Source organism: Oncorhynchus keta, chromosome 10 (genome assembly GCF_023373465.1).
Source record: "Oncorhynchus keta strain PuntledgeMale-10-30-2019 chromosome 10, Oket_V2, whole genome shotgun sequence".
In the NCBI taxonomy this organism is placed as follows: domain Eukaryota; kingdom Metazoa; phylum Chordata; class Actinopteri; order Salmoniformes; family Salmonidae; genus Oncorhynchus; species Oncorhynchus keta.
In genome coordinates, this window is record NC_068430.1 from 73,251,072 (window position 1) to 73,272,516 (window position 21,445).

Sequence of the window (21,445 nt, forward strand, 5' to 3'; positions counted from 1 at the left end):
TCAAAGTGACAGATGCTCATGTGAGCCCTTTATAGATAGAAACAAACCAAATGACCGTCCGTCAGGGCCGAGACATCACACGCCTCTTCTAAGTATCCACCCCAAATAAGGAAATAAGGGCCTCCCTTCCCCCCTGTGACTGCTGTCTGGTGACCGCAGCATTCCAAAGGTCATGACCCTGTCTAGCACATTCCTTTTGTGGAGGGGGGTGGTGGTCCTTCTCGGTGGTGGTCGATGTTGTGGTCTTCACAGGTCCTCATTACCATGAACCAGGCCTCCATTTTAACCTCTGAATGCTCATCGTGTGTGTGTGGATGTAAAACATGGGTTTAGGTCAGGGTTAGGGTTAGGGTTGTGTATGAATGTAAAACATGGGTTTAGGTCAGGTTTAGGGTTAGGGTTGTGTATGAATGTAAACATGGGTTTAGGTCAGGTTTAGGGTTAGGGTTGTGTATGGATGTAAACATGGGTTTAGGTCAGGGTTAGGGTTGGGTTGTGTATGAATGTAAAACATGGGTTTAGGTCAGGTTTAGGGTTAGGGTTGTGTATGGATGTAAACATGGGTTTAGGTCAGGGTTAGGGTTGGGTTGTGTATGAATGTAAAACATGGGTTTAGGTCAGGTTTCGGGTTAGGGTTGCAGATGAGTGTGAAGAATGCTGTTTGGTTTTGAAGTTGTAAAAAGAAAAATTGAATTGAATTCACTTTTTGGAGTGTTGAATGGAGGGAGGCAGTATGTTTGCCGTTTGTGAGGGTGAGTGTGAGGGTTTACGCAACCCTGATGCAAAGTACTTCCCTCTTTACTGTAAAGACTTGCCTCACACTCACCCTCGGCACATTGGCGCCCACTTAAAACAGACTTTGACCTCGTGTTTTCTCCCCCTTTAACCTTTCCCCTATCCCTCTCTCTATCCCCCTCAAACCTTTCCCTCTCTCTATTCCTCTCCAACCTTTCCCCTATCCCTCTCTCTATCCCCCTCAAACCTTTCCCTCTCTCTATTCCTCTCCAACCTTTCCCCTATCCCTCTCTCTATCCCCCTCTAACCTTTCCCTCTCTCTATCCCCCTCTAACCCAGCCCGCTCTCTGTCTCCCTCTAACCTTTCCCCTATCCCTCTCTCTAGCCCCCTCTAACCCAGCCCGCTCTCTGTCTCCCTCTAACCTTTCCCCTATTCCTCTCTCTATCCCCCTCTAACCCAGCCCGCTCTCTGTCTCCCTCTAACCTTTCCCCTATACCTCTCTCTACCCCCTCTAACCCAGCCCGCTCTCTGTCTCCCTCTAACCTTTCCCCTATCCCTCTCTCTATCCCCCTCTACCCCCCTCTAACCCAGCCCCCTATCCCTCTCTCTGTCTCCCTCTAACCTTTCCCCTATCCCTCTCTCTACCCCCTCTAACCCAGCCCGCTCTCTGTCTCCCTCTAACCTTTCCCCTATCCCTCTCTCTACCCCCTCTAACCCAGCCCGCTCTCTGTCTCCCTCTAACCTTTCCCCTATCCCTCTCTCTATCCCCCTCTAACCCAGCCCGCTCTCTGTCTCCCTCTAACCTTTCCCCTATCCCTCTCTCTACCCCCTCTAACCCAGCCCGCTCTCTGTCTCCCTCTAACCTTTCCCCTATCCCTCTCTCTACCCCCTCTAACCCAGCCCGCTCTCTGTCTCCCTCTAACCTTTCCCCTATCCCTCTCTCTACCCCCTCTAACCCAGCCCGCTCTCTGTCTCCCTCTAATCTTTCCCCTATCCCTCTCTCTATCCCCCTCTAACCCAGCCCGCTCTCTGTCTCCCTCTAACCTTTCCCCTATCCCTCTCTCTACCCCCTCTAACCCAGCCTGCTCTCTGTCTCCCTCTAACCTTTCCCCTATCCCTCTCTCTACCCCCTCTAACCCAGCCCGCTCTCTGTCTCCCTCTAACCTTTCCCCTATCCCTCTCTCTACCCCCTCTAACCCAGCCCGCTCTCTGTCTCCCTCTAACCTTTCCCCTATCCCTCTCTCTACCCCCTCTAACCCAGCCCGCTCTCTGTCTCCCTCTAACCTTTCCCTATCCCTCTCTCTATCCCCCTCTAACCCAGCCCGCTCTCTGTCTCCCTCTAACCTTTCCCTATCCCTCTCTCTATCCCCTCTAACCCAGTCCGCTCTCTGTCTCCCTCTAACCTTTCCCCTATACCTCTCTCTACCCCCCTCTAACCCAGCCCGCTCTCTGTCTCCCTCTAACCTTTCCCCTATACCTCTCTCTACCCCCCTCTAACCCAGCCCGCTCTCTGTCTCCCTCTAACCTGTCCCCTTTCCCTCTCTCTAACCCTCTATAACCTTTCCCCTATCCCTCTCTCTACCCCCCTCTAACCCAGCCCGCTCTCTGTCTCCCTCTAACCTTTCCCCTATCCCCACTCCCCTTCTACCTTCATCTTTCTATTTAAACTAGGTGTGTGGGCTTATGAACAGTCTGAGTAGTAGGCAGGTGTTCAAGCTTGTTTGGGTAAGATTAGGAAAAAAGGGAAAATGACACTGGAAGATAATTGATAGGATAATATTCTGTATTTGTGTTGTGCTTTTGTATTGTGTATTTCTGTGAGGTTTGAACGAGTGTGTTAGAGAGAGTTTGTGGGTCATATGTAGCCTCTATGGAGAGTGTAACTTTATATGACTACCTGTGGATCAGTGTGAAGCTGCCCTACTGACACTGAGCCACTGACTGACTGACTACCTGTGGATCGGTGTGAAGCTGCCCTACTGAGCCACTGACTGACTGACTACCTGGGTCTTTGAAGGAGTAGTTCTGTTCCGTCTGATTGTGTGGGAGTCTATGTGTGTTTATGTAGCCTATTCTAGAGCTCCCAGTGTGTCATTTTACAGATCAGTATCAGGCTGCCCCACTGACTGACTTTTAGTGTGTGTGTGTGTGTGTGTGTGTGTGTGTGTGTGTGTGTGTGTGTGTGTGTGTGTGTGTGTGTGTGTGTGTGTGTGTGTGTGTGTGTGTGTGTGTGTGTGTGTGTGTGTGTGTGGTCGTGAGTGTGTGTGTATATCAGTAAAAAAAAAAATAGGTGGGTAAACGCTTATGGCCTTTTGCGGTTTTTATGGTGAATAAAGTAACCGTCCTTCTGTTTTCATAGCATTGATGCTCAATACAAAAAGGTGCGTAAGAGGCATATACGTGCATTTACCCTCCACTTCACCACTGGTGTGTGTAATCTGTGTATGTAACCTCCGTTATCCTTCCCACTGTGTAACTTTACCTTATTACCTGTATGTGGATCCGTGTCAGGCTGCCCCACTGACATAATGACTGACCGGCCTCCTCCTCGTTCCACGCGAACATGTCTGATCTAACCCAGTTAGGCTGCTTCCATTACAGGGAGAGAGAGTGTGTGTGTGTCCATCACACACACACACGCGCCTGCCTTTGTGCCCCAGTGCTCTATTTCCGTCCATAGAGACAGACTCGTGCGTCACCTATTCCAGCCAGTTGGACCCTAACACACTGATCAGGCTTGTGTCCCAAATGGCACCCTATTCCCAATAGTGCACTACTTTTTTTTTTACCAGGGCCAATGTCAAAAGTATACCAAACAGGAGGAACACTTTCCTAATATTGAGTTGCACCCCCTTTGCCCTCAAAACAGCCTCAATTCGTCGGGGCGTGGACTCTACAAGGTGTCGAAAGCGTTCCACAGGGATGCTGGCCCATTTTGACTCCAGTCCATCGCACAGTTGTGTCAAGTTGGCTGGATGTCCTTTGGCTGGAGGATCATTCTTGATACACACAGGAAACTGTTGAGTGTGGAAAAACCCAGCAGTGTTGCAGTTGTTGAAACAAACCGGTGTGCCTGGCACCTACTACCATACAGTACCCTATTCAAGAGCACTTAAATCTCTTGTCTTGCCCATTCACCCTCTGAATGGCACACAGACACAATGCATGTCTCAAGGGTTAAAAAATCCTTCTCTAACTTGTCTCCTCCCTTTCATCTACACTGATTGAATTGGATTTAACAAGTGATGTCAATAAGGGATCATAGCTTTCACCTGGTCAGTCTACGGTGCATTCGTAAAGTATGCAGACCAATTGAATTTCTCTACATTTTGTTACGTTACCGGCCTTATTTTAAAATGTATAACATGTTTTTTTCCCCCCTCATCAATCTACACACAGTACCTCATAATGACAAAGGAAAGGTTTTTAGAAATGTTTGCACGTTCATTACAAGTAACAAAGTTGTCAGACCTTTTACTTATTTTGTTGAAGCAGCTTTGGCAGCGATTACAGCCTCTTGGGTATGACACTACAAGCAAGGCTGTAACGTAACCAAATGTGGAAAGAGGGAAGGGTTCTGAATGCACTGTATGTCATGGAAAGAGCAGGTGTCCTAAATGTTTTGTATACTCAGTGTATGGGGAATAGAGTGGTGTTTGGGACGCTGACCTTTATTTAGAGTAGACCTGTATTTAGAATGTCTCTCATTTATTCAACCATGATTGAAAACTCAGGACCAGTCTATATCCATGCGTGTTTGTAGGCCTGTGTGTGTGTGTGTGTGTGTGGGTGGGTGGGTGGTGTGTTTACGTGTGTGTGTGTCCCTTTCATGTACATCTGTGTATGCCTGGGTGCATGTGTGGCTGGATACATGTGTCTGCTGCTGCTGATGGTGTGTGTGTGTGTGCTTGTTTAGTTGTGTGATGCAGATATGGGGCGAGAGCAAAACGCCTGTTATGTCCCGTAACAGCGGGTGGTTGGGGGCTGTGGATGTGTCTTTTCATGATGTGTGTAACAGCCAGATGGAGTAGAAGTCTGAGACTAATCTAAACAGCTAATCTGGTTATAGACCCACCATGGTGTCCATCACTGACTGTCAACACGCTGGTTACTACTTCAACACATAACACATAAGCTACCGCTGGCTATTAAGTTGACTTGTACTGTGCATACAAATATAGTCCATTACTGACTGTGTTCAGGCTGGATACTACTTAACCATGGAATATACTGTGTACTGCTGGCAAATAGGTTGAGACATATACTGTACATACAAATGTACTGTAGGCCTACTTAGGCTTATAGAGAATTCAGCGAACATCATGGATTCCATCACTGACTGTCAACCCGCTGGTTACTACCAGCGCCGGATTACCGAAAGGCCAAGCAGGGTTTTTAGTTGATGGTTGGGGGCCACCCAGCTAGCATATGAACACGTCATAAGCAATGGCAAAATGTGTAGAATTGTAGGAAATTAGCTTAAAACGGCAACTTTTCTCTCCTCCTCCTGACAAAATGTGTAGATTTGCAGGAAATTGGCTGCAAAACAGCACCATTTTCTCTCAGCTTCATGGAAAAATGTGTAGAATAGCATTTTATAACTGCAAATTTCTCACTCTGCCCAATGGCAAAATGTGTTGAAATGCAGGAAGTTTTGGGAGTTGGGGGGCCCTCTGGCGGTAGATGCCCCGGGCCCCAAATGCATTAGTCCAGCCCTGGTTACTACTAGTACTTCAACACATAAGACATAAGCTTCTGCTGGCTAATAGGCTGACTTATACTGAAGGCCTACATGTACTTAGGCTTTTGGAGATAACATTGCATAACCTCATGGAGTCCATCACTGTCAACAGGCTGACACTACTTAGATACATGACTATTAGCACCCACTTACACTTACTGGTCTCACTGTAGGTTACTGTTGGCTAATAGATGGAGCCAAATCAAATTTGATTTGCCGCTTAAACATTTTTTTTTTTTTGCAGATGTTATCCCCAGTGCAGCAAAACGCTTATGTTTCTAGCTCCAACAGTGAAGTAAATACCAAACAATACCATACACACAAATTCCCAAAATCAAAATGAAGAAATATCAGAATGAGCAATATCAGAGTCCAGAATATATGATGGTGTGTATATACTGTATGGACAGTATATGAATATAAAATGTGTGTCCAGCATTAGTTACATAGGATGAGCCTTCACTATAATACAGTATATAAATCAGTGTGTAAACCAGTGGGTAAACCTTATTAAAGTGACCAGTGTTAATGACTGCAGTGCCTTCAGAAAGTATTCACACTCTTTTTCCACATTTTGTTGTGTTACAAAGTGGGATTAAAATGGATTTAATTTACATTTTTCGTCAACGATTTACACAAAATACTCTGTCAAAGTTGAAGTAAAATTCTAACATTTGTCAAATAAAAGGTGAAAAATAAAACTGATATACTGTGTCTTGGTTAGACAAGTATTCAACCCCCTGTGTCAATACATGTTAAAATCACCTTTGGCAGTGATTACAGCTGTGAGTCTTTCCCAGTGAGTCTCTAAGATCTTTACACACTTGGATTGTGCCACATTTGCCTTTTTATTCTTTTCAAAATTCTTCAAACTCTCTCAAAGTGGTGGTTGGTCATTGCTAGACAACCATTTTCAGGTCTTGCCATAGATTTTCATTGCAGATTTAAGTCAAAACTGTATCTCGGCCACTCAGGAACATTCACTGTCTTCTTGGTAACCAAATCCAGTCAAGATTTGGTCTTGTGTTTTAGGCTATTGTTCTGCTGTAAGGTGAATTATTCTCCCAGTGTCTGATGGAAAGCAGACTGATCCAGGTTAATGCCTGTGCTTACCTACATTCGGTTAAAAACTCCTCAGTCCTTAACGATTACAAGCATACTCATAACATGATGCAGCCAACACTATGCTTGAAACTACAGTAAATCACCAAAATTATGTGGACGCCTCGTCAAATTAGTGGATTTGGCTATTTCAGCCACTCCCATTGCTGACAGGTGTATAAAATCAATCACACAGCCATGCAATCGCCAAAGACAAACATTGGTAGTAGAATCCGTACTGAAGAGTTCAGCGAATTTCAATGTGGTACTGCCATAGGATGCCACCTTTTCCAACAAGTCCGTTCATCACATTTATGCCCTGCTAGAGCTGCCCCGCCAACTGTAAGTGCTGTTAATGTGAAGTGGAAATGTCTAGGAGCAACAACAGCTCAGCCGCGACGTGGTAGGCCACACAAGCTCGCAGAATGGTCCCGCTGAGTGCTGAAGCATGTAGCGTCTAGAAATTGTCCTCGCTTGCAACACTAACTACCGAGTTCCAAACAGCCCTGGAAGCAACATCGGCATAATACCTGTTCATCGGGAGCTTCATGAAATGGGTTTCCATGGCCGAGTAGTCGCACACAAACCTAAGATCGCAATGCTCAATGCCAAGCATGAGGCAGCAGTCTCTAAGGTGCAGAGTGTAGTACTGGGTGGTTGCTGAGTAAGTTCAGGGCAGGTTACTGGGCAGAGGCCGGCTAGTGGTGACTATTTAACAGGCCTGGAGATAGAAGCTGTTTTTCAGTCTCTCTCTCGCAGCTTTGATGCACCTGTACTGTCTCCGCCTTCTAGGTTGTGCAGGGTGAACAGGCAGTGGTTTGGGTGGCTGAGGTCCTTGATGATCTTCTTGGCCTCCTTGTGACAACAGTAGTAGATTGTAGATTCCCCCAAACTGTTTCACTCAGGTCCCCCTTCCAGCATTGGGGAACATCCCGCCTCTGCGCACGTGCATTTCTATCGGCACAAGCACTGTTCATGACACAAACTGTTCACAACCTTCTTATTGGTAGAAATAACATTCTGCAGGTTTATAGCTTATTTCCTGCAATTCTACACATTTTGTTGTGGGGCGCAGAATTATTTTGCCATTTTAAAAGCAATTTTTTTTGCAATTCTATACATTTATCCATGTTTGTGTGACTCAAACATTACACCAAATTTTTTGGGATAAAAAATATAGCTAAAACATGATAGCTCACTTGGGCTAGTTGATCTGGACATTTCTGACAAGTTATAAATAGCTCTCTATGGTATGCAATGGCTGACAGTTTGGGAACCACTGCTGTAGATATCCTGAAGCTTGTGTTTCCCTGGTTATACGTTGGGCTGACCGCACCACCCTCTGGAGAGCCCTGCGGTTGCGGACTGCTCTCAATGGTGCATCTGTAGAAGTTTGTGAGTTTCCTAGGGGGTCCTAGACAGTGTGGTTAAGAAGGCGCAACAGCTCCTCTTACCACACTGTCTGTGTGGATGGACAATTTCAGGTTGTCAGTGATGTGCACACTGAGGAATTGAAGCTTTTCACCCTCCACTGCGGCCCTGTCAATGTGGATAGGGTGTACTTTCTCTGCTGTCTCCTGTAATCCATGTTCAGCTCTTTTAGTTTTGTTTACGTTTAGGGAAAGGTTATTTTCCTGGCCCTCACCTCCTCCCTGTAGGCGTTCTTGTCATTGTGGTAATCAGACGTACCACTGTAATGTCATCTGCAAACTTGATGATTGAGTTGGAGACGTGCATGGCCACGCAGTCATGGGTGAACAGGGAGTACAGGAGGGGGCTGAGCACACACCCTTGTGGGGCCCTCGTGTTGAGGATCAGCGTAGCGGAGGTGTTGTTGCCAACCTTCACCACCTCGAAGTCCAGGTCCCAGTGAGACAGGACGGGGTTCAGACCCAGGGCCCTGAGCTTAGGGATGAGCTTGAAGGGGACTATGGTGTTGAACGCTGAGCTGTAGTCATTGAACAGCATTCTTGCATACTGTAGGTATTCTTCTTGTCCAGATTGAATAGGGCAGTGCGATTGCATCATCCTTGGGATCTGTTTGGGCGGCATGAAAATTGTAGTAGGTCTAGGGTGTAGGGTAATGTGGAGGTGATATGATCCTTAACTAGCCTCTTAAAGCACTTCATGATGACCGATGATGAAGTGAGTACTACGGGACGATAGTCATTTAGTTCAGTTACCTTTGCTTTCTTGGATACAGGAACAATGGTGGACATCTTGAAGCAGGTGGGGACAACTGATTGGGATAGGGAGAGATTGAATATGTCCGCAACACTCCAGCGAGCTGGGCTGCACATGCTCTGAGGATGCTGCTTGGGACGCCATCTGGGCCGGCGACGTTGTGAGGGTTAACACGCTTCAACTTCATAAGTTACAGTATGTTCCTGTCCTCACACTAGCATGCCACTTAAAATGCATGCAGCAGCATGCCCAATACATTGCTTCATTCAAATGAATATGCTAGTGTAGATATTGGAATGGGGTCATACTGTTACTGTACATACAAATATACTGTATATAGGCCAATGGAAATCCAATACATTAGAGACCTAAATACATATTAATATCTACACATTACTATTGTGTAATGCATAACTACAGCAGATATGTGGGTTATTATTGACAATATACAGCAGATTGAGTCATATAGGCATATATAGTGACTGTACAAAACATTAAGAGCATGACATAGACTGACCAGGTGAATCCAGGAGAAAGCTCATTGATGTCACTTGTTAGCATTAGCATTTGTGGGTTCAATTACAGGCTCAAAATGGCCAGAAACAAAGAACTTTCTATTCTATTCTTGTTCTTTGAAATTAAGGCTATTCCATGCGAGAATTTGCCAAGAAACTGAAGATCTCGTACAACACTGTGTACTACTCCCTTCACAGAACTGCACAAACAGGCTCTAACCAGAATAGAAAGGGGAGTGGGAGGCCCCGGTGCACAACTGAGCAAGAGGACAAGTACAATAGAATGTCTAGTTTGAGAAACAGACGCTTCACAAGTCCTCAATTGGCAGCTTCATTAAATAGTACCCGCAGAACACCAGTCTCAACGTCAACAGTGAAGAGGAAACTCCGGGATGCTGGCCTTCTAGGCAGATGCAAAGAAAAAGCCATATCTCTGACTGGCCAATAAAAAGAAAAGACTTAGATGGGCAAAAGAACACAGACACTGGACAGAGGAACTCTGCCTAGAAGGCCAGCATCCCGGAGTCGCCTCTTCACTGTTGACGTTGAGACTGGTGTTCTTAATGTTTTGTACACTCAGTGTATATGCCAGGGCTCTCCAACCCTGTTCCTGGAGACCTACCATCCTGTAGGTTTTCACTCCAACCCTAATCTAGCACACATGATTATAATAATTAGCTGGTTGAAAAGCTGTATCAGGTTAGTTACAACTGGGGTTGAAGAGAACCTACAGGAGGTTAACTCTCCAGAACAGGGTTGGAGAACCTGGTATAGGCCAATGGATATGGTACAAACATATAATAGTAATATGTTCTAAAAACATAAAAACACAGATCAATGTTTGGAATGAGATAGCTGGGTCATTCTCTATACAATTTCCTGCTGTAGTGACAGAGTAGAACATACAGTTGATTGGCAGTCCTAGAGGCAGTAGGCATGGAATGGCCATAGTGTGAGTATGATGTGTTGGATCTGTAAATGCCAACATACCTAGGATGGTGTTAGTGCCTCTCCATGACATACTATACACACACGCACGCACGCACGCACGCACGCACGCACGCACGCACGCACGCACACACACACACACACACACACACACACACACACACACACACACACACACACACACACACACACACACACACACACACACACACACACACACACACACACACACACACACACACACACACACACACACACACACACACAGCCCAGCAGTTAGCCCAGTGGCCTACTTCCTATTCCCTAGTTCTATTTCTGCAGGCTCTGGCTCTGCCACCTGCTGTCCTTTTGATCCCACTCCCACATTAAGTTGAAAGTGTTAGAGTCAAAATGCTTTTAGTCTGGCGTGCTGCTTTTAGTGTTTCCAGATGATGTCCATAGTGTCACAGCAAGTTATTTCCTCTCCATCTCCGATAGAATGTAAGGCCTGATGAGGGTTGCCTGGTTAAGGTCTTTCTTCCCTCCCTACTCCTCCCTCTTTTCTCCCCCTCTTCCCCTTTCTTTCCCTTAATGTAATAGACATCCGTGGAGATCTGTCGACTGTAAGGTCAATTTAGGATCTGAAGGGGTGTTTGTGTGTGAAGGGCCAAGATTGACCTACATTTCACTGAGCACTTCGACCCCCCCCCTCCTCCCTCTCCCTTCCTATCCCCTTGCCCCTCCCTCCCCCAAGGCCTTACCCTCCTTAATGCTTTTATGAGACGCTATCTCTCTCTCCCGCTACCTCTCTCTTTCCCTATCTCTCTCTCTCCCTCGAGTTACCGCTACCTCAATTTCTCTCTCTCTACCTCTACTGTACCTCTCTACCCCTCTCTCTCCCTCTCTCTCCCTCTCCCTCTCTCCCTTAGTTTCCTTCATTCTCTCTTTCTGTTTCTCCTATTCTCTCTCTCCTCCTTTCTATCAGTATTGGTTGTGGTGAGGCTTAGACTGGCTGTTTTCATACGTCTACTTACACAAACACCCCCAGACACACACCTACACTCTTAGAAAAATGGGTTACAAAAGGGTTTGTCAGCTAATAGGAGAACCCTTTTTGTTTCCAGTTAGAACCCGCTTTGGTTCCAAACCTCTGTGTAAAGGCTTCTAAATGGAACCAAAAAGGGTTCTTCAAAGGGTTATCCTACAGCCTAAGAACCATTTTTAGGTTCTGGTAGCACCTTCTTTCTAAGGGTGTAGCCATCTAACCTAATTGTTACAGAGAACTGTTTGGGGGGATGGGTGGTGCTAGGTAGCAGACAGGGGTAAGCTGAACTGCTCAGCAGTCAGGCATGTAGCCAAGCATGTTAGAGAGGCATGTCTCTATTTCTACACAACAACAACCCCAACCCTCCCTGACCCACATCTACACTACACCAAGAGTTTGTCCCAAATGCCCCCCGATTCCCTTTACAATACACTACTTTTGACCAGGACCGGATGTTTTAATACTGAAGCTTATGTGCTACAATTAGAAAATAAAGCTTTTACAAAAGTTAGTAGATTGGAAATTAGCAGAATGTGAAACTAAGCAACTAAGGGTATCGGGATGTATTAACTTGTTGTAATTCATACAATTTATAAAAGTTGAACGTTTGCTAGCAAGGAATGGTTCTACAAATGAATTCACTCATTCTGGCTCAGTGTACAAAACAGTTCCACAGTGTTCCTTTTCTATCACTGTAAACTTTGTTTCCTATCCGTTTGACTGAATAATTGAGTCATGTTGAAATGTCCCTCTCTCTAACCAATAGGACCATTAGGACCCAGGAGTAAATGACTAGCATCATGACCGTCGTCGGACGGGGCCACAATGTCCCCCGCCTCAGCCTCTGCTGCAATAGTCTATGTGCTGGGGGGCTAAGGTCAGTCTGTCCTATCAGATGTAATTCTCCTGACTCATCTGGTGTCCTGCGTGAATTGAATTATACTCCCGCTACTTCTCTCTCACTCTCTCTCTCTCTCTCTCTCTCTCTCTCTCTCTCTCTCTCTCTCTCTCTCTCTCTCTCTCTCTCTCCCCCTCTCCTCCCCTCCCCAGTCTCTTGGCTGTCCCGCGTCCCCAGTCCTCTTGGCTGTCCCCGTCCCCAGTCCTCTTGGCTGTCCCCGTCCCCCAGTCCTCTTGGCTGTCCCCGTCCCCAGTCCTCTTGGCTGTCCCCGTCCCCAGTCCTCTTGGCTGTCCCCCCCAGTCCTCTTGGCTGTCCCGTCCCCAGTCCTCTTGGCTGTCCCCATCCCCAGTCCCCTTGACTGTCCCCGTCCCCAGTCCTCTTGGCTGTCCGCGTCCCCCAGTCCTCTTGGCTGTCCCCGTCCCCAGTCCTCTTGGCTGTCCCCGTCCCCAGTCCTCTTGACTGTCCCCGTCCCCAGTCCTCTTGGCTGTCCCCGTCCCCAGTCCTCTTGGCTGTCCGCGTCCCCAGTCCTCTTGGCTGTCCCCATCCCCAGTCCCCTTGACTGTCCCCATCCCAGTCCTCTTGGCTGTCCGCGTCCCCAGTCCTCTTGGCTGTCCCCGTCCCCAGTCCTCTTGGCTGTCCCCGTCCCCAGTCCTCTTGACTGTCCCCGTCCCCAGTCCTCTTGGCTGTCCCCGTCCCCAGTCCTCTTGGCTGTCCCCGTCCCCAGTCCTCTTGGCTGTCCCCGTCCCCAGTCCTCTTGGCTGTCCCCGTCCCCAGTCCTCTTGGCTGTCCCCGTCCCCAGTCCTCTTGGCTGTCCCCGTCCCCAGTCCTCTTGGCTGTCCCCGTCCCCAGTCCTCTTGACTGTCCCCGTCCCCAGTCCTCTTGGCTTTCCCCATCCCCAGTCCTCTTGGCTGTCCCCGTCCCCAGTCCTTTTGACTGTCCCCGTCCCCAGTCCTCTTGGCTGTCCCCGTCCCCAGTCCTCTTGGCTGTCCCCGTCCCCAGTCCTCTTGGCTGTCCCCGTCCCCAGTCCTCTTGGCTGTCCCCGTCCCCAGTCCTCTTGGCTGTCCCCGTCCCCAGTCCTCTTGACTGGCCCCGTCCCCAGTCCTCTTGACTGGCCCCGTCCCCAGTCCTCTTGGCTGTCCCCGTCCCCAGTCCTCTTGGCTGTCCCCGTCCCCAGTCCTCTTGGCTGTCCCCGTCCCCAGTCCTCTTGGCTGTCCCCGTCCCCAGTCCTCTTGACTGTCCCCGTCCCCAGTCCTCTTGGCTGTCCCCATCCAGTCCTCTTGACTGTCCCCGTCCCCAGTCCTCTTGGCTGTCCCCGTCCCCAGTCCTCTTGGCTGTCCCCGTCCCCAGTCCTCTTGGCTGTCCCCGTCCCCAGTCCTCTTGGCTGTCCCCATCCCCAGTCCTCTTGACTGTCCCCATCCCCAGTCCTCTTGGCTGTCCCCGTCCCCAGTCCTCTTGGCTGTCCCCGTCCCCAGTCCTCTTGGCTGTCCCCGTCCCCAGTCCTCTTGGCTGTCCCCGTCCCCAGTTAGTAGTCGTGCTACTAACCCAGTTTCTGCTGTTCTGCCTGCAGCTATGGAACTGGAACCCCTCCCTCCCTACCGCACCTGCTGTCTCGACCTCTGAATGCTCGGCTATGAAAATACACCTGACATTTCCTCCTGAGGTGCTGACCCGTTGCACCCTCTATAACCACTATGATTATTACTGGTTGTACTCTTATAATCTCCACCCGGCACAGTCAGAAGAGGACTGGTCACCGCTCAGAGCCTGGTTCCTCTCTAAGTTTCTTCCTAGGTTCCTGCATTTCTAGGGAGTTTTCTACATCTGCATTGCTTGCTCTTTGGGGTTTTAGGTTGGGTTTCTGTATAAGCACTTTGCGACATCTGCTGATGCAAAAAGGACTTTATAAATACATTTGATTGATTGATTGATTGATTGATTGAGCCTGATCTGACAGCCTGATGACCTGACAGCCTGATGACCTGACAGCCTGATGACCTGACAGCCCAATGACCTGACAGCCAGATGACCTGAGCCTGATGACCTGACAGCCAGATGACCTGACAGCCTGATGACCTGACAGCCTGATGACCTGACAGCCTGATGACCTGACAGCCTGATGACCTGACAGCCAGATGACCTGACAGCCTGATGACCTGACAGCCTGATGACCTGACAGCCTGATGACCTGACAGCCTGATGACCTGACAGCCAGATGACCTGACAGCCTGATGACCTGACAGCCTGATGACCTGACAGCCTGATGACCTGACAGCCAGATGACCTGACAGCCTGATGACCTGACAGCCTGATGACCTGACAGCCTGATGACCTGACAGCCAGATGACCTGACAGCCTGATGACCTGACAGCCTGATGACCTGACAGCCTGATGACCTGACAGCCAGATGACCTGACAGCCTGATGACCTGACAGCCTGATGACCTGACAGCCTGATGACCTGACAGCCTGACCTGATGACAGCCTGATGACCTGACAGCCTGATGACCTGACAGCCTGATGACCTGACAGCCTGATGACCTGACAGCCAGACCTGACAGCTGACCTGACAGCCTGATGGCCTGACAGCCTGATGACCTGACAGCCTGATGACCTGACAGCCAGATGAGAGTGGAAACTGTTGTTTGTGGAAAGAAGTAACTATTGCGTAACATACAACCCTGTCACATGTAAGATGAGGCAGTGGCAAAGATTGTTGATTTGAGAGAACATGCTTTGGTTTAGATTAGAAGGAGGGAATATGAGAGATAGAACAGAGTACAGAATTGACTTGTGGTTGATTTACTTTCCTGCATCGAGTCACACCCAGACAACATGTAGAAACCCAAAATGCATATGCACTCACAAACTCCCTCACCCCCTCCATACTCACTCACTCACCAACATACAGTGTTAACACTGTGTTTTTCCCTCCTCCCTGCCTCCCTACATCTCTCCCTCCTCATTCCATCCCGCCCAGTCCCCTCTGACCTACATCCAGCATCAGAGTGGTGGTTATGTAACTCTGGGTTGTGTTATTCACGACCACACACTCAGACACCAGACCCAGACCCATTGCATTGGCTTCACTTCACGAGGGTGGATCTCTATACACTCTGCAGTCACACACACACACACACACACACACACACACACACACACACACACACACACACACACACACACACACACACACACACACACACACACACACACACACACACACACACACACACACACACACACACACACACACACACACACTCTACAGTCAGCTGCACTGTGTTCTACGGTATTAAACTGTATTTCCAGACAGGAAGTTGGGTAGACCGGGAGCCCAGAAACCACACCAGGGCCACTAATGCTATATTATAGGCTACTGTACACCTGTGTGTGTGTGTGAGAGAGAGAGAATAGCAGAATAGAATCTTCCTTGATGAAAGAAAACAGTGTTCTAGTGCTGCGTATCCCAGGGTAACAGGGCGGGACACTGGTAGGCCTATTACCTTATTTCCTGCTACTGGTCATGGCAAACATTTCAAATCCCACCTGTGGCTGTTCTACACAGATTACTGTTTTTTTGTCATGAATCTTGTTCTGGAGGCAGCTCTGCAGAGTGGTCACAAGCTGGCACAGCCACAAAATCTGATTTTAAATCTAACCGTAACCACACTGTTAACCCTAATGCTTAACTCTAACTTTAAATTAAGACCAAAAAGCAAAAAATAATCAGTTGCAAAGTCAAAATTGTCTTTCTAATGGGAAATTGCTCAGTTCTTACTCCAGGACAAGACTCATGACAATAAACGTCAACCTGCCTGTTCTACAATGATGACATGTCTTTGCACCAAAATGGTGGCACTCCTTACTACCTTTTGCCCCTTAGCCTCAAACCGCTCAAATGTCTTTCCTTCAAGCCTAATCAAAACGTGCACAAGCTTATCAGATGGTATCAGTGTGAACATCAAAGACTCCCACGTCTTGTTTTGCTTTTACTTCAGCTGAAGTTACGTCAGTAACAATAGCAGGAAGTCAACAAGGTCTGTGGCCTCCAGCATTAGGTAGTTTCACCCATAGTGATTTGTCTGTGTACAGTGTTTAATAGGGGTTCAGTCACTGATGCGTGTGCGTGTGCGTGTGCGTGCATGTGTGCGTGTGCGTGTGCGTGCATGTGTGCGTGTGCGTGTGCGTGTGCTGCTTTGATGAGTTTGTCCGAGTTGACACTGCAGAGGCATGTGACGTAACCTCCCTCCCTCTCCACTCCTCACTCTGAATTCCCCTTCTCTTCCCTCAACCCTCATCCTCCTCTCTGCCCCTCCCTAATGACCTACTTTTCCATTGAGCTGCTTTCGCAAGCTTCTGCATACTACAGCTTTAGAAAAAAAAGGGTTGAAAAAAAGAGGGGGAGCGATGGGGGGGAAAGAGGGAGAGAGAAGGGAAGTGAACCGGTAGAGTCTATCTATACTTACATACACAAAGCACTGCGGTTTTCTACGGAATGTCACCATGACTACATCCCAAACGGCACTCTATTTCCTATATAGTGCACTACTTTTGACCAGAAATATATGGACTATATAGGGAATAGGATACCATTTGGGACATAGCCTTGCTATGACTGACTGGCAGCCGTGGCAACGTCTATAAGCCCAGCCAGAGGGGAAATGTACAAGCTAGGATAGAGCCCATAGCTGTCTGGTAACTAATCACCAGCAACAGGGTGTCTGTGTTCCTGAACTGATGCACAGAACACCATTAAGTCTTAATCTCTCTACTATATCTATAGATTCACTGATAGAAGATGGAGGAAGACGGAGGGATGTTATTCTTTTATTACAGGAAATGAATGGTTAATGATTGTGGTGGTTAGGTTGTGGTGGTTAGGTTGTGGTGGTTAGGTTGTGGTGGTTAGGTTGTGGTGGTTAGGTTGTGGTGGTTAGTTGTGGTGGTTAGGTTGTGGTGGTTAGGTTGTGGTGGTTAGGTTGTGGTGGTTAGGTTGGTTGTGGTGGTTAGGTTGTGGTGGTTAGGTTGTGGTGGTTAGGTTGTGGTGGTTAGGTTGTGGTGGTTAGGTTGTGTGGTTAGGTTGTGGTGGTTAGGTTGTGGTGGTTAGGTTGTGGTGGTTGGTTGTGGTGGTTAGGTTGTGGTGGTTAGGTTGGTGGTGGTTAGGTTGTGGTGGTTGTGGTGGTTAGGTTGTGGTGGTTAGGTTGTGGTGGTTAGGTTGTGGTGGTTAGGTTGTGGTGGTTAGGGTTGTGGTGGTTAGGTTGTGGTGGTTAGGTTGTGGTAGTTAGGTTGTGGTGGTTAGGTTGTGGTGGTTGTGGTGGTTAGGTTGGTGGGGTTGTTGGTTAGGTTGTGGTGGTTAGGTTGTGGTGGTTAGGTTGTGTTAGGTTGTGGTGGTTAGGTTGTGGTGTTAGGTTGTGTGGTTAGGTTGTGGTGGTTAGGTTGTGGTGGTTAGGTTGTGGTGGTTAGGTTGTGGTAGTTAGGTTGTGGTGGTTAGGTTGTGGTGGTTAGGTTGTGGTGGTTAGGTTGTGGTGGTTAGGTTGTGGTGGTTAGTCAGTGACTTGCATTTACATGTTTGCTTATTACTTAGTGATTTGATGATTGTAATTATGTTTGAGGCTTGTTATAGAATGTAATATGTAAAACACCTTTTAGGATATATATTACCATACTCCCAATAGATTGATTATAAATTGACTTGTGAATGGCACTTGGAGTGTTTCATTTATATTATTTCAAGTAATGAATGATGAATAACAGAACCTATAAATACTAGCTAGTCACTGTTATTCTCATCATGTTAGAATATTTTGAAATATTACCACGGCAACAAAGTGACTTGTGGCTTTTGACAATGTTTGATTGATATTATTGTACATCATTTACTGATAACTGACTCATAATTGCTAACAGTCTATTTATAACGTGTATCATGTAACCATACTGTGAAATATCATCTTGTTCCTGACATCCCAGTGAAAGGAAGGCTTGTGCTATTTCTTACATCGACAGCATGTTCCAACTGAGGTGCCAACCGACTCAAATTCCTCTAGAGGCATTTTTTTTTCTTCCAAGCTGTTATATAATTTGTTATCCGCGCCGTGGTGGGGTGCATTCTGGGACGGATCCCAGTCGGTCACGTAAAAGTCGTTACTGTTTCAGAGCTAGTGACCCTTGACGATCGTATACAACAAATCTAATCATGATGTAACAGGGGGTAAAAAATCTACACCTACCTTATATACTGTACAGTATATACACCACATATACCTCATACACCACATACGCCACATATGTATGTATGTGGTGTATATACTGTACAGTATATAGGGTGTATGTGTATAAGTAGGTGTAGATATATATGACTTTACTAGACATATTAGTTTTTATCAAGAGACATACCTTGTACAGTATAGCATCTATGCTGTTACATAACCTGACCTGAGACCAATGAGTTTACAGTAATAACTCCTGATTACAGGGCTCTGTGGACAGTCTCATTCTGTAGATGTATTTCTTTACAAAGAGACACAGCTTTATATTATAGCTGATTCAGTGATTATAAATATAAACTGTGACAAATTAGTTTATTCTCTCATGAGATGAATTGTGTGGATATTTCCTAAACCTACTGTAAAAATATATATTATGTAACTTTGTAAGATGTGTGAATTACATGTAGCAGCCCTTTCCTGCAGTCAAATGACCTTAGTGGCCTCATGGGTGGAAAGTTATTCATATTTTTCATAATTCATAAACATTATTTTTTTTAAACGCAGCCGAAAATCCGGTGTTTCTACGTCAAACGGTTTTGTCATGTTTCAGTCTTCTGTGATGTGTAATATTGGGATGCAAACGCCAAATGTAATACATTTCAACTGTGTGTCTGACATGGTACAGATGTCTTCTTGTTTTTGAGCCCATAACCATGTGTGCAAGGTGTGTACTTTTGTTTCAAGAGAAGAAACACCATGTGTGACCCTGATTTAACTGATTTCCATAACAGGAAGAGCTTTATACTATTTCCAAATGAGTTTACATGGATATTTCCATAACAGAAAGCCTGTACCACTGCAGTAAAAGGTTCATCTATTTAGAGGATATTTCCATAACAGGAAGCTTTATACTATTTCCAAATGAGTTTACATGGATATTTCCATAACAGAAAGCCTGGGCCTATAGTGTACTACATTATAACTGTGTTAGGCATATTAGTTTATATGGATATTTCCATAACAGGAAGCCTGGGCCTATAGTGTACAACATTATAACTGTGTTAGGCATATTAGTTTATATGGATATTTCCATAACAGGAAGCCTGGGCCTATAGTGTACTACATTATAACTGTGTTAGGCATATTAGTTTATATATTTCCATAACAGGATATTTCCATAACAGGAAGCCTAACAGGGCCTATAGTGTACTAACATTATAACTGTGTTAGGCATATTAGTTTATATGGATATTTCCATAACAGGAAGCCTGGGCCTATAGTGTACTACATTATAACTGTGTTAGGCATATTAGTTTAGGATTTATATGGATATTTCCATAACAGGAAGCCTGGGCCTATAGTGTACTACATTATAACTGTAGGCATATTAGTTTATATGGATATTTCCATAACAGGAAGCCTGGGCCTATAGTGTACTACATTATAACTGTGTTAGGCATATTAGTTTATATGGATATTTCCATAACAGGAAGCCTGGGCCTATAGTGTACTACATTATAACTGTGTTAGGCATATTAGTTTATATGGATATTTCCATAACAGGAAGCCTGGGCCTAGTGTTACATTATAACTGTGATATTAGTTTATATGGATATTTCCATAACAGGAAGCCTGGGCCTATAGTGTACTACATTATAACTGTGTTAGGCATATTAGTTTATATGGATATTTCCATAACAGGAAGCCTGGGCCTATAGTGTACTACATTATAACTGTGTTAGGCATATTAGTTTATATGGATATTTCCATAACAGGAAGCCTGGGCCTATAGTGTACTACATTATAACTGTGTTAGGCATATTAGTTTATATGGATATTTCCATAACAGGAAGCCTGGGCCTATAGTGTACACATTATAACTGTGTTAGGCATATTAGTTTATATGGATATTTCCATAACAGGAAGCCTGGGCCTATAGTGTACTACATTATAACTGTGTTAGGCATATTAGTTTATATGGATATTTCCATAACAGGAAGCCTGGGCATAGTGTACTACATTATAACTGTGTTAGGCATATTAGTTTATATGGATATTTCCATAACAGGAAGCCTGGGCCTATAGTGTACTACATTATAACTGTGTTAGGCATATTAGTTTATATGGATATTTCCATAACAGGAAGCCTGGGCCTATAGTGTACCCATTATAACTGTGTTATATTAGTTTATATGGATATTTCCATAACAGGAAGCCTGGGCCTATAGTGTACTACATTATAACTGTGTTAGGCATATTAGTTTATATGGATATTTCCATAACAGGAAGCCTGGGCCTATAGTGTACTACATTATAACTGTGTTGGGCATATTAGTTTATATGGATATTTCCATAACAGGAAGCCTGGGCCTATAGTGTACTACATTATAACTGTGTTAGGCATATTAGTTTATAAGGATATTGTAGCCATATTACATAAAGCCAAAAGTTTTCTGCAAAATGTTGAGTGTAAAAGCTACCCATTATAACTGTGTTGAGGTGTATTAGTTTATATGGATATTTGTTGTAACAGGAAGCCTTGTGTGTCTGGGCCTATAGTTGGCACTACATTATAACTGGTGGAGTTTAGAGTTTATGACATGAGTAAGTAGGTCACCACGGTTACGTCATGGATGTTAGATTCCCCAAAAGTTTTCTGTGCCCTAACTGGCATGTGAGAGTGTGGTACACTGTGTGTGTGTTTATTTGTTGTGTGTGTGTGTGCCCGTGTGTGTGTGTGTGTGTGTGTGTGTGTGTGTGTGTGTGTGTGTGTGTGTGTGTGTGTGTGTGTGTGTGTGTGTGTGTGTGTGTGTGCGTGTGTGTGTATTTCTGGCCATTGGGACACAGTGTGCTTGTGTGTCACACTGATGCTCCTCACATTACTATTAATCCTCTTTGCCAGGAAAGATGGGAGGGAGGAAGGAGAGGAAAGAAGGAGAGGAGATGGGGAACACTAGAATACTGAAGCTATTTGTGTTTGTATCTGTGTAGAGTTTGACGGCCTCGTTTTAAAAGTTTCGTTCGGTACAGTACTGGATGAAGGGAGGAAGGGACAGAGGAGAAGAGGGGAGGAACACTAAAATACTGAAG